The sequence below is a fragment of the Gallus gallus genome, chromosome 3 (genome assembly GCF_016699485.2).
Source record: "Gallus gallus isolate bGalGal1 chromosome 3, bGalGal1.mat.broiler.GRCg7b, whole genome shotgun sequence".
In the NCBI taxonomy this organism is placed as follows: Eukaryota; Metazoa; Chordata; class Aves; order Galliformes; family Phasianidae; genus Gallus; species Gallus gallus.
The window spans coordinates 72806885-72831888 of NC_052534.1; the positions used below are offsets into that span (position 1 = coordinate 72806885).

A 25004-nucleotide genomic window follows, 5' to 3' on the forward strand; every position below is an offset into this window, starting at 1 on the left:
AAGAGATCAGCAAAGTTCTAACATTCAACAACATACATTCTTATAGATGTAAGTATCTTTAAAAATTAAACTTCAAAAATTAAGAAATGGAAAGAGTAGAAAAGAGTCTACGTAGCACCATTAACATCAACAGGGTTTAATAAGACATGAAAAAAAAAACAAGAATTACTGCTGTAATGAACACCCTATTTATCCACTGTCCTGGCAATAGCAATAATAATAACAGCAGCATCTCAAACATCCCCTCTGCTCCCAGTTATAAACAAATTAACATTTCAAGTTGTAGTTCTGTCCTTATACAGAGGGGGAAACAAAGATTTTATGAAATCTATGGATGTTTTCACTATTGCTACATCTTCCACATGGTAATTGGTGGTTCTATAAGAACATATCCCAGTGATTTGAACAAAGAAGTGTACTGTTTTAAATTCAAGTATAATAAGAGAATGCCAGTGATTTAATCAACTACAAAATGACAGGCCCTAGTGACGGGACACCAGTGAAATGGCAGAAGAAAAAAGTATGAAGATAAAAAACCATGTTTAAGGATATACATTATTATAATATGCACATGGTGTTATTATTTGGAAAAAAAAAAAGTGCTATAAAGGCCACTGTAAAATGATTATACTACTTTAATAAAAGAATAATTTTTATCTAGTCAGTACTGGTGGGGCCATACCTGGAGTGCTGTATGCAGTTATGGGCTCTCCAGTACACGAGACATGGTCACACTGGAAAGAGTTCAGTGTAGGGCCACAAATGTGATAAAAGAACTGAAGTATCTCTCCTATGAGGAGAGGCTGAGAGAGCTGTAAGTGTGTGGCCTGGAAAAGGAAAGGTTTAGGTGTGATCTTGTCAGTGTATATAAAGATCTGAAAGGAAGGTGCAGGCTCTTCTCAGTGGAGACCACTAACAGAGTAAGAGTCAAGGGGCAGAAAGGAAAACACAAAAGATGACACCTGAACTTCAGTAAATACTTTTCCACTGTGAGGATGGTTGAGCAGGTCGCCCAGAGACACTGTGGAGTCTTGTTCCTTGGGGATGTTCAAAAGCCATTTGGGTATGGACAACAGGCTTTAGATTGCCCTGCCTGAAAGAAAGGAGTAGATAGGATGGCATCCAGAGGTTCCTTCTCAGTTTCAATAATTTTGTGATTCTCTAATGAAAATTAGGGAAAATACGTACATGTGTGGTTTATTTTAACCTATATAATTTTCCCTGGCTTTTTATGGTTGCAGTCAACTCAGATAATATTCTCTTTCTCAATAATCTGTTCAGGTCATCTGTAGCTCTGGCAATAATGCTGGCTGGAATTAGTTACCTTTGGTACATCAGACATGTCTACCTATCAGTGTAATGATGTCAGGTGCATTTGAACCTTTAGAAACTATAGACATGTTACTCTTCTGACTGCCTAGGTCCTCTTTCCTTTGTGTCACTAGATCAATGTGCAATACTAGAATGAAGAGCTGGGTGTTTCCAATTCACATAGTATTAAAAAAATAAGTATTTTGTATTGATTACTTGCTACCTTTTCCTCTAGAGTTCCAACAACACTCCTAAAGTCTATATGCCACAGAATTGCTGTGGAAAAGGATTGATATTTGATTCTCTTATTAATTAAAAGAGAGCGTTTCCAAGTCAGAGCTTTCCCTTGCTCAGCTCTTCTTTTATTGCTTCTGTTGCAGCTGCTCTCTGTGTCATCATTCTTCCCTGACTGAATCTGTCCACAGCCTGTGTGGTTTAGTTTAATACAAGTAGTTTAATCCCTGATGTCCACATCTTGCATAAAACCCACCAGTGATGCATTGTTTTTCCATCTCACAGTAAACTAAACTCTCTGTTGCAAGCAAACAAGTACAGATGGATATTTTATATTCTCAGCTTTATTAATGTGGTAGCATGTGTCAAAAGGCTTGGCAATATTTGCTTGACTGGAGACACATTATTGAAGGCTAAAAGTCAATGGGCATATAATCAGCAAATGGGCATATAATCAGCAAAGTGTACTGAACATAAATGTTAGAAACAAACCAGAGTGCAAAAAGTTAGGAAAGTCTTGAGGCTCCCTTTGAATGCTTACTCTGTCTCTACATGAAAGATACAAGTAGCCAATTTCCTTTATAACTTTAATACTTATTACCACCTCAGATAATGAACTGCTGTGAGGCAGAAGGGTACAGAATGGACCATTTTCAAACTTCTGGTTAATAGTGTGCAAAAAACACAAGCATAAACATTACTGTTAGCTCTATGATGATTGTGCACATTATTCAGTGATTCTAAATAATTTCAAACAATGTTTCTACATTTGCCTGTATTTTTAAACACTAAGAATCTGCAGATATGAATTAAGGAAAAATAAATCTCTCTTGTTTTATATAGGAGAATAATATCTAAGATAACATGCTGAAACATGGTACCATCTAACAGTCTACAGTTTGTTACTCCTGGAATCTGGGCATCAGTATTTACTGTCTCCTCAATTGCCTGCATTCTAGTGGAAATACCGAGATTCTTCCAAACACCTTGAATATCTCAGCTCAAGTGAGACATGCCTTTAAGAAATCGAAGAGCAGGCATTAGGAATTTATAGTTTATCACTGGGTAATCAGTAGTATGTTTAGTTTAGCTGATCATACACGATAGCCAAGGAAGTAGGGGAATGTAAATCTGCCATCAGCCTTGCTCTCTACATGCTGCGTTAATCCCTATCAGGTAGTAATACAATAAAACCAGAATACTTTCTTATCAGTGGCTTGTGGTAAAAAATTCATACTAAGGCATGCATGATTCACGAAAAAAAGAAAATTATACATGACAACAGGTGACATGTTTAGCAGATGCCATCACAGCTGATGATGCCTCTTCCAAGTGGACATCAACAGTGAAATAGTTTTGTAAACAAGGAAGAAATTCCTTCCATAATTTTCTGGAGCTGTGTCTCTGTATGACATTATGATGGCTAAATACAGTGTTGATATCACTTATCCTCTATGTTTTAGTAGATCCTTGAGCAAGATTCTTAACAGAGTTTCCTAAAAGGCACAGTCTTTAGGCATATTTATTTACCTGTAGCAGACAGAAAACTGCAGATATTTCACGTCATAATTCAGATATTATTCATTCTCACAATGATGTGTGGAGATATATTCTAGAGCTCTCATGCTTTTCATTTCATTTTTGCCTATGTCAAACGTAAAAATACTATTGAGTAGCTTTACCAGGGTTTGGTTGATAATGACATAGACAGAAGACATCTTTCGTACAGGGCTATCAAGTGCAGGTAGCCTATGATATATTTTCTGACTGAGACATCATTAGAGATCAGAATATAAAATATAAACCATTTTGGATTCTTTTCTATGGAAGTAAGGAAGGATCAGTAACAGATTGTATGATTCATGCACAATAGTTACGGTGTCATCTTCCTTTATATATTCCTGTAACTTTGGTACATTTCCAGGCTTTTCTGTGACAGCGGAGCCTACTTCGGCAAATATGACACCATAACGCTCATCGTTTTCTGTTTAATCTTAATACAATTAAGTAATGGTGTTTCAGGCTGCAGTCCAGTGAATGCAATCTGGCAACTGGGTTTCATTTACATGATGGAATGTTTCCTCTGTGCTTAGTGTCTCCTCCAGTCTGTCCACATTGTCCTAAGACAAGGTCAGATACAGATAGGAGCCAGTGACATGCTAGTCGTGCTTCTGGAAGCAAGGGCTCTATCACTTTTCTCAGTTAGCAAATAAACTACAGCTTGTGTCCCAACTCTTTCAGTATTCAAACAAACTTCACAGTGACTGCTATTGACTTCTCAACAAACATCATGTGCTTCAGTGAATGAGTTTTGTCACTAGTGACCATAGATATTAAGTCTTGACAAAATAGTATTACCATTTTTTCAGTACTGCTTGATGAATTTAATTAATCCTTTGGTGTGAAAATTTATTGAGATTTGATTGAACTCTTTAGGTTGAGAATACCAAAACTTATCCGTACTTTTTACTTTAATGTCACCTCTTATCTGTAAATCAACTTTTCTCCAAACTGCACGGTTATTTATTGCTTTTGGTTTGGCTGCTTTTATCATCTTTTTTTTAGCGGTAGATAATCTATGGCAAGTTTATCTTGGGTATATAATAAATTTCCCCTAGTCAGTGGGAATAATATGAAGTACTCTTTCAAAGCTGACCTTCAGTTTGTGATGAATGTGGTCCACGGCTGAACCAGCTTCAATGTTTCTCCACAGACGGAGCTGCTTTTGCTGTGATTTGTTAATAACTGGGATAAGGAAAGAGATGGTATTTGGTGATTGCAACTAATTCAGAGCTTTTATTTTTTTAGAAATTTTGGAATCTGGATCATCTTTTTACTTCCACACCTTTTCTTCTTATTTGTCATACAAACTCTCAGTGTTAATATAACTCTGCAAGAAGAGTCTATTTTTCTGATATACTGATGGACCTGTTGTTCATCTTCTTCACTGAAGCATTTCACATTTGTGCATCCTCATGTAGCGTGTTACATTTAATCAGCACTTTGTGAGACCCTTGTCCTTTCAAGTACTTGTTTTCTTCTGACAGATGACACTTTCTGCCTCATTTGTTATCAATGGATATGGAATCTCTCAGTGACTTTCTAAAAGTTTTTCTTTTCTCATTGTCATTGTTGTGTTGCATCTTTGTCATATAAGTATATAACAGCTTCTTTCTATTATAAACATTCTGTAGCATTTCCAGTGCTATTGGTTTTATGGTGTCTTACTTGCATTTGACTTTTTTCAGCTATGTTCAGAATTGGAACAATATTGCGTAACTGGGCAGCTTTCAGATCCTAGAATAGCACCTGGATTTATTGAAGTTATATGAACTACACACAACTTCTATACATACCTGGCCATATATAGACTGCCTGCATCTTCACTGTTTAGTCCCATGAATGTGATATTTAAAATTCAAGCCGGAAATAAAAAATCACAGGTTTTGCAAAATAGACAAAGATAATCTGCCTGTATCATGTGTATAAGAGCAATGGTAACAGATGTACAAATGAAAATGAAACTGTGGGATCCAATTTTACATTTGGAGAACTCCTTTTTAAAACCACTTGTGTAGAAAGGTCATTGCATAAAACATACAGTAGGCATCCAGATAAACTGGTCTCATACAAATTTTGCTACCTCTAATGGTGCCATTCATTGCATCAGATCATAGACTAAATTACTTAGCTGACCTTTTTAACGGATAAAAGTCAAAAGGGAGAACAGATTGTGAAGGAGGAAAGAATGTGCATATCAGCTGCAGTTTCAAAGACTATTTACAATGTATCATAATATCCTATTATCATGATATCACTTCTACTTCAAAAACAGGAACTAAAAACCAATTTCTTCAATTAGCTTTCCCTTAGGAAATGATTTTCATTTCAAAATCCAACGATTAAATTTACAACAAATAAAATTTAAAATTTAGGGACATAGATTTCATACAGATACTTATTGGCATCATCTCCAACTCCATTTTATATTAGTCCAGTTCTGATGATTTTTTCTAACTTAGAAAACTAAAATTTTGTAGAAATTAAAGCCTGATTACTAATTAAAAAAAGTTTGTAAGCAAGAAATTAACAGATAAAAGCAACCCTTTTAGACTCTGTGACATTAAATAGCTGAATAGATCATCTCTCAAACTCTCCTTGTGGATTATGGAGTAATTCTTTCAGCAAAATCAACATGCCTATAGTCTAGAATCTTATTTGCATCATGCTATACTACATGCCAGTATCCAGAGTTACAGGCAAACGTATGCAGAGATGAATTCATGATTAAAGTGCTTCTGTGAGATCAGAATTTATGACAGCTCCAAGTTACAGAAGCCTGGCTAGTTGATTCCAAATGCAGCAGATTCCCCTCTCCTACAGAAAACTTGTGGTTGTATTTGCCTGTTCAAAACAATTTACTTTTCTACAATTGGAAATGTAAATAAGCAAAGATCAATTCTTGGAAAAGTTCACTGAGAAGGAATTTCAGGCTTTAATTGTGTATGTATACTGAGACTGATTTTTAATAGAAATAAGAAAGGGAGTATAACCAATGCAATGTAAGGAGAAGCTTGACATGATAAACCATCGTGTGCATAAAAAATGGAAATGGAGGAGGCAAAGGCTATGAGGACAAACAGGAAGACACTCTCCAACTGTATCCTGAGCAATATCTGAACAAGTGCAGCTAGCAGTTCAAAGAAGATGATTCTTACACTCTTCTCCACTCTCATGAGATGTCATGTGGAGTACTGTGTTTAGCACCGGGTTCGCCAACATAAGAAGGAAATGAATCTGTTGGAGCAGGTCCAGAGGAGGACCGTGAGAATGATCAGAGGGCTGGAGTGCCTCTTCTATGAATAAGAGAACTGGGATTGGTCAGGCTGGAGAAGAGTAAGCTCTGAGGTGATCTTAATGTGGCCTTCCAATACCTAAAAGGGGGCTACAGGAAAGATGGGGAGGGATTCTTTCGCAGGAAGTGTAGAGATAAGATGAGTTATAATGATTATAAGCTAAAGGAGGAAAGATTTAGTTTAGACAGTTGGAAGAAATTCTTTACTATAAGGATGATGAGGCACTGGAAGATGCTGCGGATGCCCCATCCCTGTAAGTTTTCACGACTAGACAGGATGGGACTTTGAGCACCCTGATCTCAAAGGGGGGATGAAACTAGATAGTCCTTAAGGTCCTTTCCAACACAAACCATTCTATGATTCAGTGATTCTCAGATAAACAAGACTGACTAAAAGAGCATGGGTTCTTTAACCTTGAATCAAAGTCAATAGGATAAATTTGCACAGAATTTATTGCTTTCTCTGTATATATTGGGATAGTATGATGGCTGAAGGAGAAATGGTTATCTAAGCTAGAAGGTAATAAACCATATACTTGGACTGAAAATTATATATGTATTCCTAGCAAGTAGAGTAGTTAGATTCTGGAGCTGCCTTCCAATAGAAATAATATGATTGATTATCTAATATTTATTGTGATAAATTGATTCTATTTTTTCTCATTTGCAGTACTGGTCTGTCTTCTATCAAGGTGAAACATAATGCTATTTGACTGCACGTTTCCCAGAAATTAGCATCATGTTTTCCCAGACAAGGTTATGATGGTTGAAAAACTAAATGTTCTACCTCATTATTCCAGCCATTTTACATATTAGGTTGTTTTTATTGCAAAACCAGAACACTGGGAAATGATGAATGTATCAATCAATCAATTTAAATTATTTATGGCTTCTGATGGACATATGCAATCAAATGTCAAATAACATTCTTAATCTAAACTCCTAAGGACACTGGAATGAAGAAATTAAATTAATGTTTTAAATGTTCTGCTTTTAGCAGCTGGAGTACAAACAGAAGCTGAGCATAGAAACACAGATCACGCTGTTTTTCTCACAATAGAGTCATCAGCGTCATATGTACATTCCAGAATTTTATCTTGTGCACAAAATGGCATCTTTGAAATTATTTGGACAAAGCAACATCCCCACTGTGTACTAAAATGAATTCACACATGCAGTTGATGCAAGACATAAATATCAGCTACCACTGGGAAAAAATTTTCACAAAGCAGCTACTTCATCTTTCATTATTCAGTCCTGATATTCAAAGGAGACATAAAATACTTTCAAAAGAAATACCTGGGAACTAAAACTCACAACTCTTATAAATATTTGAAGTCAAAGATCCAACATAGGCCCACAGAGATACTGCTTTTTTCAGTAGAATAAATAATATTCTTTTCTGTTCTGATCCTGAAGTAATTCTCCTTCTCTCGAAAACTTTCTGTTCCCATATGTGCTTATCAGTATCAATTAGCATATAAGAAGCACAGCTGAAACTGCTTGTTCTTACCCTGCGTCTAATTTGAGAATTTTCTGCTCCAGCTTCTGATCTGGAGAAGGAGAAAAGAAGTGGGTTTTTGGTTTTCTCTTTTCATAGCTCTGTCAGCTGAACTAGTAAAAGATAGTTCTTTCATACAAACTAGTGTCATAACTTTAGATAAGTGAAGCTGTGGCAGTACTAGCTTCTTTATTTCCTAATATTAAATCACATCAACGGTCATAAATGCTAAATAGCCGTCTGTCCCAGTACAGGCATTTATTATCCCAATAACTGGATCAAAAATGAATATATAATAATCTTCAGAACCTGAAAATTATGCTTCTTCTAATCTTTACATATCTTTATTTTCTTCTGGCTTCTTCTTGTCTCTGGTAACACCTTTCAACTTTTTGTCATGAAATAACTGTAACAGGAATTCAAGCCAACAAAGCCCACACACCTGATCATGGCAGTGTCTCCCAAAAGCTCAAAGCTCTGCCGATGCCTGATATAGTGCTGTGCATTTTAAGGGTGTTTAATGGCAATCCTTGAATAGAGTACTGGAAAATGCAGTACTGTATCAGCATACCTGCCAGTTTATCATCAACTCTTTCTTACACAGACAGAGCATTTAGTCCCCTTTTTTTCATTTTAAAGTGTAAAATTACATTTCTATTTTTTCCTTCACTGACTGTTGCTCTGAATCCTAGATTTCTTGATTTATTACCATTTCATATTATATTGAATATTTCCATATTCAAGACACCTCCATATCGGGAGAGGCCAACATAATAAATTCTTCACTGGCTCAGGGACCTTTGGACAGACAGATCATTACAAAATTAGAGCTTTGGGCTGTGAGCTCTGGTACAAGGATCTTCTGTTACAGGGTCCTGTACAAGGACCTCTACTCCAGCACATCCTTGCTAGAACAGAACTGCTCAGAGATTAAATGCTTCTTCCAGTGGCTGCTGGCTTAATGAAAAGGTGCCAATCGATAGACATCTGCCAAGAAAAACTTGTAAGACAGAAGCCAAACTTTATGAACCTCAAAACATATTAAACCAGCGAATGCAAGGCATGTCTGTGTTTCACAGTAGGAAGGAACATTTTTCAAATGAATAGAATATTAGTGCTTTCCATCCCTGGTGCTGTCAGCCAAGCTGATTAGCACTTTGATCTATATGCAATTATGACTACTCATTTAGTCAAGGATATTTTCATGCAGAAAGCTGGTTCTTTCTGGAAGTGTGTAAGAATGGGAGGCCTATCTACTGAGTATCTCATATGTCTGAGCTGTCTGAACATTTCTAAAATGGTGGTAACAGTTACATAACTCATTCTGAAGTGTGTAATGCAAAAAATGTTCCATTAAGACATAAGGATAATGAAGGCTTCTCTAGCTAACTCTTTATTGCTAATCTCTTCTATTTCCTTTTATTTATTTCTTTTTCATGTGCTTTTAAATCTGCCTATTTGTTCATTTCACAGACCTAACAGAACTCTGTTTATACCTGAAACTCACACAGAGAATTTATGGGGTGACTGAATTTGATTTCCCATGTAACTCTTTCTCTGGAAATAGATTAGTCATGAGAAGCTTTATTCCCCTAGCTAGAAGTCATTTAAGCACCCTTCTTGCCAATGGGATCTAGATTATTGCCTGCCAGATGAGATTATTCTGTAACAAGGTGACATTTATTGTTACCACTCCTCAAAACAGCCCTGTCACTGGGACAGAAAGCACATGCCCCCACTCCTGAAACTTGGTAATTCTGCCTGAGTCACAAACTCTCTTGACAGTAGTCAGCTCACCACATACAATGATTGGTTGCTGTTCTCCATTTGTCAGCTTGCTTGGTTACAGTGATGGGTAGGAAAAAGAGGCTAAAGAAAAATATCTTAATGCTATCTACCAAGATAATTCAACATTCAATAATAATAACAACAAAATTAATGAATCGACTAGATATTTCATTGTAAACAACTCCAGAAGAAATTGCAAGCAATTTTTTTTTAAAATTTGCTTCCTCCATAATGTTAGCTCTATTCCATTGCAGGTTCAGGCTCTTTCTATGGTGCTGTTTCTGAATCATTTAAAGCAAGGACAATGAATGCCAGCTATATCCTTCAGCGCTCTGAGTCCTTTCTCATAGAGAATACACCTTAAAGAGCTGATCAGATGTTCTTTCAGCTTGTTGGAGCTGAGGCAATTATTTCAGTGTATTCTCAATCCCGACTGTTGTTTCTGAAAATTAGCTTTCTTTAAAGAATTTGTTGAACTATAGCTGCATTGAAATTTAGGTAGCTCAAACGGACTTGACACATAGCTAAACCACGATATAGGCTGGACTATAAAAGGAAGTTTACTTCAAATATGATTTTTCTATTGTACAAAATGGTTATTGTGGCTGATGCAATGTCAGTGCTCTGAGATTTTTCTCTCTTCCATTGGTGAAACTTTAATGAAACAAACTTTTTGACTTCTTCCAGTGGCTTTACTTCCTTCCTCTCTCTCTAACAACTAAGAGGACATCATATAGAATAGCAGAGACTGATGAAATGTAAAGAAAAAAGACATTATAGGTGGGGGCAGAGGTCTTAAAGACTACAAAATCTATCTAATCTATTTGATTCAAAGACCATATTCTGTGGGTCCATTTGCAAAAAAAATCAGTAATTTATTTTAGTGTTTGTGTGGTAGGTTCTCCTCTGGAGATCTCCAGTGAGAATGGCACAGAATATTGTTATTTGGTTTTAACAATAAGAATACTCATTGAAATGGTGAAATGCACTTGTATTACATCATAGGTACTAGAAGAACCCGATCTGATTCTATTAAACTTTTATGGAAAACTGCCATAAGGAAGCTTGGGAAACCTGCCACCTTTTGTGGCATAAATAAGCTCAATAAGAAAGTATGCAACACAAAGGTTATCTTTAATTTTTTATACCCCCATTGATATGAAGTAAACTAAGAAACTTAGTTTATATAAAGGATCAAGAGATGTTAATTATAAACCTCTTTTTATGGAAGATGGATTTTTCCAGTGTTTCTGGCAATTGAGTGTCACTGTCACTGGCCAGGCTGTTAGAGGGCAAAACTATTGCAGCCTCTGACAAATCTTTCAGGAGACTTTTCTTCCTTGTTAGGCATCTAGATGAAGCAGCTTGGAAGTGTTTGGTATCTAGCAGCTCTAAAATCATTCTCAGAATTGCTACTACTGCCTAAGAACTTCCGAAAGTCCATTCATAATGCAAGAAGGATCCATGGGAAGTTAGATGTTATAACAAATGAGAAAATAACCAAATTTTAGCTCTGAAAACAGGGAATGCATAAAGGAGATCTGATTGCTAATGAGATCACATCAACCACACTGAAAAAATGCAGATCATCTCTAGAAAATAACATTATAAATAGAGAGAAGGTATAGCAATAATTCCAATCGACTCAGAGGCAGCTGAAGTTTTCCAAAGAAAAATTGTGAATCTTGGCTGCCTAGCTAACTGAAGTTGTTATGAGTAAGGTTAGCAAATGTATGACAAAGAAACAAACCTTCATCATTAATTTCCAGACCCAGCTGTACAAATCTAGATGAGTAATTAGATTTTAATGGAACTGAAAAATAGTTCATTAGATTATAATTGTATTAATATACCTTTTTATGACATACACCTAAGAATTGCACTCAGATTTTCTTTGTATTTCAGAAAAAAAAATACCATTAATACTTAATTCATCTACACATTTCTGTAAGAGCCCTTGAGTTTATTTTTATATGTTTAAGGTCAAATACAAGAATAAGATATAGGAATTCAGGCATTCCTTGTGTTAATTATGTACAAAATAGAACATACCATTAAAAAAAATATAGCCTAATCTTAAAACAAGGCTTGTTATTCTTTAAAGTTATGTACAGACACATTCTTGTAATAACAATACTTATATTCCAAAGAAGAAGTTAAAAATTACTTTACTTCATGTGGCCTGTGAAAAATCACTGGTTTTCAAATTCTCAGTCATACAAAAATTGTCACAGAATCAGTGAGAGCCCCAATGTATGATCTGACATTTCCTGTCTTACCCAGATGCTTCCATCTGTTTCTCAGTACTCCAAATACCTCTGAAAAGGAGATAACTACAGAATTAGAAAGGTGCAGTTAACAACTGCGGCACTGTTCCATAACACATACATACACTTCTTGAGCAAGAAAACTAACTGCCCTCAGCTAAAGATCTCACTAGTTTTACTATTGTACACAATAGCGAGATTCAGACTGCGAGATTTCTTCTCTTTTTAAAAGAGCCTCACAGCAGCTGTTTATGTGCCACATGAAGCCCTAGTTAGCCCATGAAATAAATCCCTGTGAAACAACCCTGTTGTTGAGGGACTAATACTACTTGAAGCTAAGTCAATGGTAATCCTCCATTAAGCTCTTAACATAAGTGAAAATATTATTTACTGTATTCTCACAAAATTAGCACCTAATAAAATTCAACAGGGTAAGTGATCAAAGTGAGGAATTTATGATGAAAACTTGGCCAGCATCCAAGGCTCCCGGGATATTTAACTTTCAGTAAAATTGTTAGCAAAATGACATTGAGGCAGTCAGGAAAACTAAATTAAAAAAGCATATGTTAGGATCAGAGCAGGTCTACAACCTTTAACTCAAAAACATCACAACAGATTTTCTTAATAATTTGAAGGAATATCCACTTTTGTGAGCATTCCATTTAAAAGCAAGATAACATTTAAGAGGCATGAAATTTGACATACAGTATGAACTACTGCTAGAGTGATGACAGTCAAGAGCTGTATTTAGCATGTCTATATACTGAAGGTCTGAGGCTTGAAAGGGAAGTGTGTCCTTGTAAGAGGTGGCAGCTCTATATTAGCACCTTGTAGAGAAAATGCAAGATGAAGGTCATCAGCCCACAGACCTGAAGTGTGAGTCATGCATGACATTTTTCATTTGGGTTGAAGGAATTTTTGCCTAAAAAATGGAGTTATTGTATAAAAACTAGGAAATCTTATGATCGTTATTTTGTTTGAAAGTCCGAGCTAGTACATTACATGTGTAGGTATGTGGGTTAAGCAGACACTTGAAGCAAATTTTCACATGGAAAGAAGCTCATAAAGTACTTGCTATTAAGGCTTTAATTCATAGAATGGTAGAACCATTAATGATGGAAAAGACCTCTAAGATCATATAGTTCAACTTTCCACCTACGACCAATACTACTCACTAAACCATGTCTCTCAGTGCCACATCTAAATTTATCTTCAACATCACCAGAGACAGTAATTTCATCACTCCTATGGGCAACTTGTTCCAGTGCCTGTCAACTCTTTCTAGGAATTTATTCCTAATATCTAACCTGAACTTTCCCTGGCACAGCTTGAGGTCATTTTCTCTTGTCCTGTTGCTCTTATATGGGCGAAGTTATCGGCTCCCACCTTGCCTCAACTTCCTCTCAGGTACTTGGAAAAAGTGAAAAGATCTCCCCTGAGCTTTTTCTTCTCCAGACTAAACAGCTCCCATTCCCTCAGCTTCTCCTCATAAAGCTTGTGCTCCAGACCCCTCAACAGCTTTGTTGACCTTTTCTGGACATGCGCCAGGGCTTCAATGTCTTTTTCACGGAGAGAGGTGCCTGAACACAGTACTCAAGGTGTGGCCTCACCAGAGCTGAGTGGGAGTTGAGCACCTCCCTGCTCCTGCTGGGAGGACCAGTACTTCTGATACAAGCCAGGATGCCATTAGTCTTCTTGACTACTGAACACGCGGCTGGCTCACAATCAAGTCAAGCATCAGTCAACACCCCCAGGTCCTTTTCCTCTGCAGAGTCTTCCAGCTACTGCCCCAAGCCTGTAGCACTGCCTAGTTGTGGCCAAAATGCAGGACCCTACACTTGATCTTGTTGAACTTCATCACACTGACATCAGCTCATCTATCCAGCCTGTCCAGATCCCTCTCTACAGGGCATTCCTACACGTAGGCAGATCTACAGTTCTTCACAACATGGTGTCATCTACTGAGGGTTCACTCAGTCCTCTCATCCACATCATCAATAAAGATATTAAACAGGACAGTCCTCAATACCAACCCCTGGGAAACACCAATCGTAACTGATTGCCAGCTGGATTTAATTCCATTCGCCACCACTCTCTGGGCCCAGCCTTTCAGTCAGTTCTTTACTCAGAAAATGTACACCTGTCCTGGCCACAGGCTGTTAGCTTCCCCAGAAGAATACTGTGGGAGACAGGATCAAAGGCTTTGCTAAAGTTGAAGTAGACTATGTCAACAGCCTTTCCTTCATCCACCAGGTGAGTCACATGATCATATAAGGAGATGAGGTTGGTCAAGCAGAACCTGCCTTTCGTGAAACTTATAATGGCTAGGCCTGATCCCCTGGTTGTCCTGTACATGCCATATGATCTCACTCAAGATGATTTGTTCCATAACATTTCCTGGTAGCAAGGTCAGGCTGATGGGTCTGCAGCTCCCCAGGTCCTCCTTATGATGCTTCTTGTAGATGAAAGTCACAATGGCAAAATTCCAATTCCCTGAGACCTCTCTAGTTGACCAAGAAAACTGATAGACTGTGGAAAACGTTTTGGTAATCACCTCCACCAACTTTCTCAGCACCCACAAGCGGATCACCTCTGTCCCCATGAACTTGTGATAGTCCAGGTGGAGTAGTAGGTCTCTGTCTCCAATAAACCATGGGGGTTTATTCTGCTCCCCATCTGAGACTTCCAGGTCAGGGTGTAGAGTACCCCAAGGATAACTAGTCTGACTTCTACAGACAGATGTAACACAAAGGCACTGAGAACCTCAGCCTTTTCCTTACTCTCAGTGGTCACGTTCCCTGGAGATTCTTTTTAGCCCTCCTCATACTGTTAATACATTTGTAAAAAACTTTTTTGTTCTCTTTTACTACAAGGGCTAAATTGAAAGACTTTTGCCTTTCTGATTTTCTCCCTACATATACTAGCAAGTTCTTTGTACTTTCCCTGAGTTGTCCATCCCTTCTTTCGCAGGAGGGCTCTCTTCTTCTCCAGGACTCTCAGCAAACGTTATCTGTTCACCGACACTAGTTTTCTCCCCCTCCAGCTCATTTTACAGCACTCACGGAGAGCCTGCTCCTGTGCCTTTAAGACTTCCTTCAGGAGGGTCCAGCCTTCCAGGACCCCCATATCCTATAGGACAGATGCCCAAGCGATTCTTCTTAGCAGTGTACTGAATGGTTCAAAGTCCACCATCTGGAAGTACAAGGCAGCAGTTTTCCTGACCTCCCTCCTGAATTCACCAAGAATTGAGAACCATTTTGTAATTACTCTGCCCAAGACTGCGTCTGACATCCACATCTCCTACCAGTCCTTCTCTGTTTGCAAACAGCAGGTCTAGTGGAGCAGTTCCCCTGGAAGGCTCTCTTACCACCTGCATAAGGTTATCTTCCACTCCAGAAACCTCCTAGACTGTTGCTTCTACTCTGGATTATACTGTGCTGTCAGCAATCTCAAGAAAAGCAGGGATCTTCCTGCTCCTCCTTTTCTGCCTGTTCACAGAAGGTGATGTTGACAAATAGCTCCTGATATTCCAGCCTCAGAGAACACATCTGAGCAAGACTGAGCAGTGAATGAATAAAGGAAACAGGGATGCTTCTCTTTTCCTATGCGGTGTAAAGTGTGGTGACAACCCGTCCATCCCTGCAAAGCACCTGAAAAATCTCTTCTGACTCTCAATATGTAGATTTTGGCATGTAGCTTTAACTGCGGCCTTTCTACTTGTTTGGATCAGACAGCAGAAGTAATTCATACTACTTTATTCATATTTTTCGTTCAGAGTTTGCTAACCCTTTCCCAAGAACAGGCAAAGCTATGTGAATATTTTTCTGGGAAGAATATCTGTAAGCTTCAGAAACTCCTTTTACTTTAACACCTATTCCTTTGAAGTATTCACTGTGAATATTTTCTGAGTGTCCAACAGATTAAACAGCTTTAAAACATGTCCATGCAGACTGCTTGAACACTCAGTTATTAATGCTGTTTGTCACGCTGACGGCACAGGTGTGACAAGAGCTGGCAGTCACAGTTTACAGAGATTATTGACCAAGGTAGCTGCACATGGGTTAGAGAGAATTAATCAGAAAGAAAATTAACCTAAAAATCCCAGGAGAACTTAAAAAGATATAAACCCCGTAAAAATCTCTATCTGCTTCATAAGGAAGGAAGAAAAATATTCTATCCGTGGGGGAAAAAAAATGCAGGGGTGTTTTCCTTTAGTTTCATTTTCTTGCTGCTATTTAATGGTGTGTCAAACAAACCGGTCAAGAAGTGAGGGTGATGCTCAACCAGAGCCTTTCTGAAAAGGCCAGATTCTCTCAGAAGAAATTGCAAAGATTTTGAATTGGGAATTTTAATAGAAGAGTCTTTACATTTCATGTTTAAGGAGAACTATTTGTGATAGGCAGAGAGACTGCATGACATTGTAAATCTTTTCAACCTTGATGATTCTATGATCCAATATATAAACTCTGCTCTTTATCCTCTTTCTTTTCTCAGTTGAAGCATCAGAAGTTTTATAGCAACAAGAATTCCTGCCTTCATTTTCATTTTCTTGCTCCTTTCCAGGTTTGGGCTTTTATTTTCTGTCAATTTGGAGATTTCCTGGTGTTTCTACATAATTATGTATAACAGTATTTTATTTTATTTTTTAACTTTTCTATAAACTAATGATTGAGTAATTCTCTGCATATTTTCCCTAATTTTATTTAGCAAACTAATGTTGCATGAAGCTAAAGCAAATTAAAATAAAACTACTAATCTGCCTGCATACAAAATACATACAGATGTCATTGCTGACAGAGTATAAAAAATGCTTTAAAATCATACCTTTAAATAAATGATATTTGCATTAGTGCCATATGCTTTGTGCTTCCAAAAAATAGCAAATGACAAGGTATGATTTTATAAGAGACTTCTTATTTTTTGACTCAAATTGTCAATAATCTATTAAAATAACAATTAAATTATTATAACATGCTGCAAATAATCACTGCTGTTGTCTGTGCATAGGGAGAGATTTGTGCTGTCATTGGCTCTACAGTGTTATCCAAATGCCAAAGAGAGGACGAGGTGTACAACACTTGATTAACTGCTTTCCTCTTAAAATACTGTGAGTGCCACTCTGAGGCATTCCAAAACACAGAGAAGCTGCAGCACACTATGGCACCCTTGTTCCCCTCCTAGGGGTCTGGCTGCTGTGCTCCAACCAGTGACAAGATGGGGCAGTAGGGGCTGCAGAGCGACGATGGGTCTACAGCAGTCAGCCCACCATGGCATTCCCAGCATTAGGACCCTCAAGTAGGCATTAAGAGACCACCAATTCTGCTCAGGTAAATGCAGGCGCATTTACAAGGCGCTCACCTTCTGAAATGCATTCCTACTACCTAAAAATCATAGAATGGCCTGGGTTGAAAAGGACCATAATGATCATCTAGTTTCAACTCCCTGCCATAGGCAGGGTCACCAACCACCAGACCAGGCTGCCCAGAGCCACATCCAGCCTGGTTCAGAATGCCTCCAGGGATGGGGCATCCACAACCTCCTTGGGCAACCTGTTTTAGTGCATCATTATCCTCTGTGTGAATAACTTCCTCCTATCATCTAACCTAAACCTCCCCTGTCTCAGTTTAAAGCCATTCCCATTTGTCCTACCACTATCCACCAATGTAATGAGATGTACCCCCCCCCCCCCCCCCTCCTGTGCATACTCTCCCTTCAAGTACTGGAAGGCAACAATGAGGTCTCCCCCATGCCATCTCTAAAATACAGTAAATAAACACACTACTGTTACAGAACTCTAGAACTCAAGCTTATAATAGGAGAATTGTTCTATTTTGTAACTGTAAAATGCAAATAAGCAATATGTCAACTCCTTAAGGACGCTCTCCAGTAGTGTGTGATAGATGGCAACACTGAACAAGCTCATTTAGCTCTTCTCTCTTTAGCAAATTTAGTACAATGACTGGAAAAGTCCATTGATATTACCGGAGAAAATGGCAGATTAAATCATATTGGATTTTTAAATAAGCAGCTCAACTTTAAAAATAATAGATCTGTATTATGGGGACCGAAGGGATTAATTTGCTTAGCAATTACAGCTTAACAAAACAGTGAACATTATGTAATAGAACAAATACGTATATACACTGTATCGACAAATAGAAATTTGCCTTGGAGATAAGAACTCTCACATTACTTAGGATCTCATGATTCAAACGTCTGTTAAGAACTTGCCACATCTGCTTTCAAACAATCCCTTTGGTTGTAGGTTCACAGACAGTACAAGGCAGCTACAGCAGGAAGAATCCAGCCTACAAAGCACGTGGAGTTCTGCTTGTCTAAGAGTGCTCCTTAGCCGTAGTGAGGTATTCCAGAAGACAAGGTAGGAACTCCCATTTTCCCAATTACTGAATTTGTTTGGGATCACTTATTTAGGACTTATTTAGGAACTGCTTTCTTCTGAAAATACTTTTTACAGGGCTTTTTTTTTTTTAAGCATCCCAAAGATCCAAAAGAAAGAAGTTTTACATATTCTTCCACAGCTTTTGTAAATTAGTATGGAAAATAGCTACAAAGAGATGCAGAAGGGCTTAGAATAAGACTTTCAGCTATCTAGAAGGTCTCCTAAAAAAGAACTGATTCAGGGTAGAACTATATGAACATTCAAAGCATGCTAACATTTCCTTGGTAGAATATTTGATTTTATTACGACCTTTTTTCTTTTGTGCAAAAGAAAATATGTTTTTGGTATTTATAATTAAATACCTGTGGACTTTTTCTACTTTCTACAAGAAGGTGCATCTTTTCTACTTCCTATTGAGAAGTAGATTCGTCCTCACCATCTGATTTATAGGACAATCTCCAGAAGGCTGTAGCATTGCAAGGATTACAATCAGACAAAAAGACCCATTCATTGTATTGCTACACAGTAAAAAAGCAATTGCATAAATATGCATTGCATTGCATTTTTTACACAAGTGAAAGAATTCCATCTGTCACCCTTGCAGTAGCATACATTCCCTGTTATATATTCTCTATTTTTAAGCGAATAGCAATAGTAACATGCCAACAGTATAACACTGCATAGATTGAAATGAAACTATGCAATGTAGCATGTTACATAAACTAGACTAATGTAAGGGACGGTGTTGAGATATAGAAAAGTATTGCTGTTCCATCCTTCCTGCAGTGATTCAGGCTGACAGAGTAACATCAGCTGAATCCCAGGGCAAGATTTTCTGCAGGCTCCTTGTTCACGGGTCTGACATAGCTGTCCCCTGAGTCCCCTGGTAGCTGTGTTACTACAGAGAGAAGCAGGATTTTACACACTGTTTAATGCAGAGCACAGAGAACTGTTTTGAGGCTGTCCTATATTTAGCAGGATTCACTGAAAATTAATACCTGACACAGAAGACCTGATGCACCTGACACCTTCAAGGCCTACAAAATAACGGGCTTCAGCTTAGCAAAAACATCACACTGAATATCCCTAGAGCACCAAAATTATCAAACAAAATATTCCCCATGTTATTAACAAAGTACTTAAAACATAATAAATTAATCCAACTGCACCTTACTTTTCCAACTGTCTCAGGAAAAGAGCCAGAGAAAAAAAAAAAAAGCCCATCACTTTAGTGAGATTTAGGTGTAGATTGGCACGAGAAGCCAAAATTACTTTCCAACTCTACTTTCAATGGGTCGGTTACTTAAAATTAACTTTAAAGCCCAATTCTCTGCTTACAGGCATCATTCACCTCCTCTGCTTGATTAAATCATCTATAGAAATACTCTCTCCATGAGGTCCCTGTCCTGGGCAGAACAAACACACACGGAAGCAAGGACCAGTATATGTCCTGGCTACCACGTTCTTTAGTAAACACTGTTCCTTTCTCTTCAGTTCAATTAATCTTGATACCTTTTTTGCACTGCGACACAGCATTAAAAGGCAAGGAAGTAGCACAGTACTGCGGATGTCTCTCTTGAACAAGCCACCCTCAGAGGAGCTGGTTCTCCCACTTCCTTAGCAAACATTTGACTAGCAAGCTAATTTCTAAAAAAAAAAGAGACTCTTCTCCCTCTAGTCATGTCCTCAGTGGAAAGCAATTGTCATAACTGTGCATTTTAAAGTAGGCCAAAATCTCTGCTCTATCTTCGGGATAATCTGAAAAGCTCTCTCCTAAAAGATCCTTGTTGGGCACCAGTCCAGTCACTAAACTGCTTATCTATGGTTAGCACAATCTAGTCACATAAAAAGGGAGAACTTGAGGCACAAGAGAACCATGACCAACAACAAGATAAACTCATGCTTCCTGTTTTGAGACTGGGCAGCTGCCATTTGGGCGTGGGAAGGGGAGAGAAGTTCAGATTGCAGTTCTGAATCTAGTGCTCACCTCTACCATAATACTCTGTCCTGTTGTTGGATTTTATTTGAAAGCTCTGTCCACATTACAGAGCGTCAGAAAACAAATCTCTGCAAGCACAAGTACATGTGAAGAACCCAGGCTTCATCTTGCTTCATCCAAAGGCAGCAGAAATGCTTCTGCCTTTTTAAGTCTGTCATAAACTAAGATAACAACCAAATAGAAGTTTTTTTGTTGCTCTGCTAACAGCATGATATCAGCATGGTAGGATGAGCTCATCATGCCCCCAGTCAATACAGCTGGGTTGGGCGAAGCTCCTGGATGGCATAGCATGCCCCTGTACTCTCAATAAGCAAGATGACTCAGCAGTGGCTCAGGCCACAAAGCTGATTGAATGGGCACAGGAAACACGGTAGTAGTGTTTAAATAAAAATATCTAAGGAAAACAAGATAAAAAGAAGAGCTAACCATAGCAGGGAGTACTTTTGATCATCTGCAAGTACTGACGACATATAGTGTTGTCTTGCTCACTGTATGTAAGAGCAACATGGAGAAGACTGGAAAATAATCTGTTGTTCTGCCCCCCAGGCAACCAGGATTGAAAAAAAAAAAAACAGTGAAATTCAAATAGAAGAAAAATCCATTTCACAAAGACAGCTGCATGCACCAGAAAGAAGGAAGGGCAAAGAAACAGAAAGAGATTGAGACTGACACTTGGAAAACGTACCTGGGACAAGCAGGAAGAGAACTAAATGTTACCCTTAGCTAGAATGGCTTTTCAGTCTGCCTGAAAACACATCCCCAGATAGAGTACCTATTAGCTTTCCCCATACCAATAGACAGATGGACATGCACACAACCTTGGTGGTAAACATGAATGTAAGTTACAATAGGGAGCTGAAAACTGCCAGATCACCCTACATTCTGCAGCTGCTCAAGCACAGTTGCAAAGACTGCATTTCTGCAATTGGAACAGTGATCACAGCCAGCAGTCCTGCCATCTGCATTCTCTCATGCTACAGCTGGAAAAGAAGATACTGTATCTGAGCAATGTGACTGAGACAAATAGGAAGTGACACGCTTTAGAGAACGTATGAATGTATGAAGAAGGTCATCTTAGCATTCCTGCTTACCCTTCCTCAGAGCCTTGCCCTCAACAAAATCGACTGACCCCATATTCAGAAGTGGTAAAAAGAATGTACTTCAATCCAGTGGAACTAATCTGACTTCAAAGTACAATAGGATATCAAATGTTATTGTAAGAATAAAAAAATTTTTCAAAGCCCAGGAGTCAGCTTAAGACATCCAGGAAATTCAAACCTTCATGCTCCAGGTTATATATCAATTACTAACCGCCTGGGTTTAAATAAAAAAAATAAAAAAAGCTCCCCAGCATTGTTGTACTGTTACATTATACTGTTCTGTTAGGCCCCAATTAAGAAGTACTGACTATACAGTGATGAATCTTTATAGGCTACATTTACTGTTCTTCATATGAATACATTCATCTGCTCCTATGTTTGTTCTTCAACGCTGCTATTTATAAGATCTTTTGAAAAGTAGAAAGTACTGGTATAAAATGATTACCCAGTTAGCTTCTATTGTTTAGATACACAAACAACACATTTCGGTTCATATATTCATAATCCTATCCAAATTTTGCAAGCAAATGTCCCCTATTTTTTTTTTTTCATTTGTTTTTCTTTGCACATTGGGCAGGTAAACTCTTAGGAAAAGCTCCAGAATGATGCTACTATACTGAAATATATTTCAAGATTTGCCTCCTGTAGAACACAGATGTTACCTAAATGCTACCATATTCGCATTTGTTGTGCCCTTAAATACCAAAACATCATTGAAAATGAGTCCACAAGTTTTGCTCTGCTAGATCCATAGCCAAAAACAAGGTTGGGCACTTGCCTAAAATAGACAATCTCATAAGTCACTTACAGAAGAGCTAACCTTTTCAGATGTAAAAAAGAATCATAGTGGGATTTGAAATGCTAAGCGTTACATATTTAACAGTAAACTGTGAAAATAAATTCTTCAGCAGATGTGTTACTGGTATACTAATACAGGTTTATATGATAAAAAAAAATCTAGCAATGAGATTGGGAAATGCCAAATACTGTGTATCTGACCCAGATGCACCCAGTCACTACCCTCCATCTATTGAGGACACAGAAAGTCAGGTGAACACCTAACAACAGCTGAAACAAAGTACTTGTGGCTGAAATTGGCAAAGAAGTCCACTCATCACCACACTTTTGTAAATAATGTATACTTACCATTGTCTGCTACTGTTCACAACTGAAAAGAAGAGCCTGCAGCCACACAGCTAAACTCTTCTCTCACAAGATGTTCAAATAACAGCTAACCTTAGGAAATAATCTACTGTTGTCAATGCCAAAATAGGTCTAGAAGTTGCTGGATACATGGAAGAGTTAGGGAGCAAAAAGGAGTCATTGCCATAAGCCAAAAGTCAGTAAGGCCCTAGACAAGACCTGAGTAGAACAGGTAGGTGGTCAAGTTGCAGCACCTATAATAATTTCCCAGTATAATTTGTTTTCCTTATATAGCACAGCATTAGAGAACAATTTAAAAGTTGTCAACTTCCATGTATCACCGCTGGCTATGGAGAAGATCCATGGAAAGTTTTGAAAGGTGTGGTATTTCAATAGGTTTCCTTCTGCTTCTGGGGAACAAGCTGGGCACCAGCCAATTAGTGGCAAAAAGTTAGAATGCATCTCATTTTAAATGTATACAAACATACACACAAACAGACGTCATAACAAATAATCTTTTTTTTTTTTTTTTTTACCTACCTCCTTTTCTCAATCATAGTTAATACATTTCTCTCAACCCAAGAGTTCTAATTCATTTTCCACCAATCCCATCACCTATTTTCATCCCCATCCTAGCGGAAATAAAGCAAAAGACAGCGAGGTGCTGAGCCAGCTAATTGCCACCTTGAACCAAAATACTGAGAAACAAAAAACACCAGACACATGAATGAGAACTCAATCCCCCCTTACGCAAAAGGTTCAGGTTTACAAACAAAATATACAGGACAAACAACAATCAAACACAACCTCATAAACAGTTGGGACTAATCAACTACAGAACACCATCAGAACTCCTCATTCAAATCATAGCTGCAAAGAAACATTCACCAGCAGGCTAATACCATTCCAGCAACAGAAAAGAAAAAACAAACAGTACTGTAACATGGACATAATAGTGTGGAAACAGATCCTGCATAAAAACCTGCATTAAAAAGAACAGAGAATGGGAAAAGGGAAGAAGTGCAGCTGCGGCTGCTAGCTCTTCCACACAAATAGTCACGAAGAGATTCGAAAGATACAAAGATTAAAAGTCCCTTCATCAAACCATAAAAAAGAAGAAAGACAGCCAAAAAAATGTACTGAAAATGACAGCAACATAAAAGAAGGCATAAAATCAGTGAAATTCAAAACGGACACAAAAAAAGGAGGCACCATAGAGAAAACAAAATAAAAGTTTATTTCCAGAAGCATTCAACAGCTAGTAACTAAACAAACATTACACAAACAAGGAGAAAAAGAAAACAGGAATAAAAACAGCTAAAACAAAGTAATCACTTCCTGGGCCCTCTTCTTGCCCGCTGCTTCCTCCCAGGTCCACGCACCGCTTTGCCGCCTTCCTCCTGCAGCAGCTCCTGCAAATGAAGGAAAACGCAATTAGGACCAAAGGAGCACCAGCTGCCCCACCCAAAGGAAACGGGCTACACGACAGCCCAAGGGAGCTCCGTGCACGACCACCCAGCCAAGGAAGACCGTGCATCCACCACCCCCAAGCCAACCCAGCAGAAACAGAAGAAGAACAGCTTTTCTCACCCTACTGATGCCCCGCGGGGTTCCCAACGGTGCTGCAGCAGGCCGCAGAGGGGGGCACCCTGGGCAAAGAAGGCTGGGCACACAAAGCAGCGGGCTGAGGGTCGGCTCCCCTGCTTACAGGGCGCCCCAACCCGCCGCATCCATCGCAAAGGGCCTGGGACTCAAGGGCATCGCCACACCCTGACTTACAGGGCAGCCCAGGTCCCAGAGGCCAAGGGAGGCTCCCTCTCTCCCAGCCAGGGGCATCTTGACCAGCACCCCGCTAACGAGGCGGTCGCCCCACACATGCTGCCAGCAGAGCACAAAGGCTCTCACCTCCAGACCCTGATTACAGGCGGGGCGGCGACACCCAGGAGCCACAGAGCTCGGTTTCCCCCTCAGCGGCAGGAACGACACTCAGCAGCCAGGCAGTGGGGCGGCACGGCCAAAGGCCGAGCACAGAATCCCAGCCCCACGTCTCTCAGCACCGCGCCTCCAGGAGGCCGGGCCAGCGATACCCGCCCGAGTACAGGGGGTCCCTCAGAACACATCTCGCCAAGCGCAACGGGCACGCGCAGCCCTGCCTACAGGACGGCACCCCACGCCTCACCATCTCCAGAAAGCCCCACGGAGCACGCAGCTCCCGCCAACGCCCGAGGTACGGGCCGGCCCGCCCAGCTGCAGCACCATCACCACATCTTCAGGAGCCCAGGCAGCAGCCTCAACCCACACAGCGGGGAGGCCGCCCCAGCCACAAGCAGCACCTCAACCTGCACCCTCTATCGGGCCAGGGAGGGGTCGCTCCCACACGCTGCCTAAAGCAGCCGGCCGCAACAA

General features: G+C 39.1%; 1 long non-coding RNA gene across 2 annotated transcripts; it reads left to right on the forward strand.

The window, feature by feature from the left end:
- The first annotated feature begins 14387 nt into the window (after window positions 1-14387).
- On the forward strand, window positions 14388-21712 carry LOC121110323. 2 transcript variants are annotated; one of them, XR_005858665.1, is made up of 5 exons: window positions 14388-14576; window positions 16451-16519; window positions 17138-17283; window positions 18222-18335; window positions 20902-21711. It is a non-coding gene; the product is annotated as an uncharacterized LOC121110323 (long non-coding RNA). The 2 variants fall into 2 exon arrangements; XR_005858666.2 differs by having other exon boundaries at window positions 14428-14502; window positions 20902-21712.
- Window positions 21713-25004: the final 3292 nt, after the last annotated feature.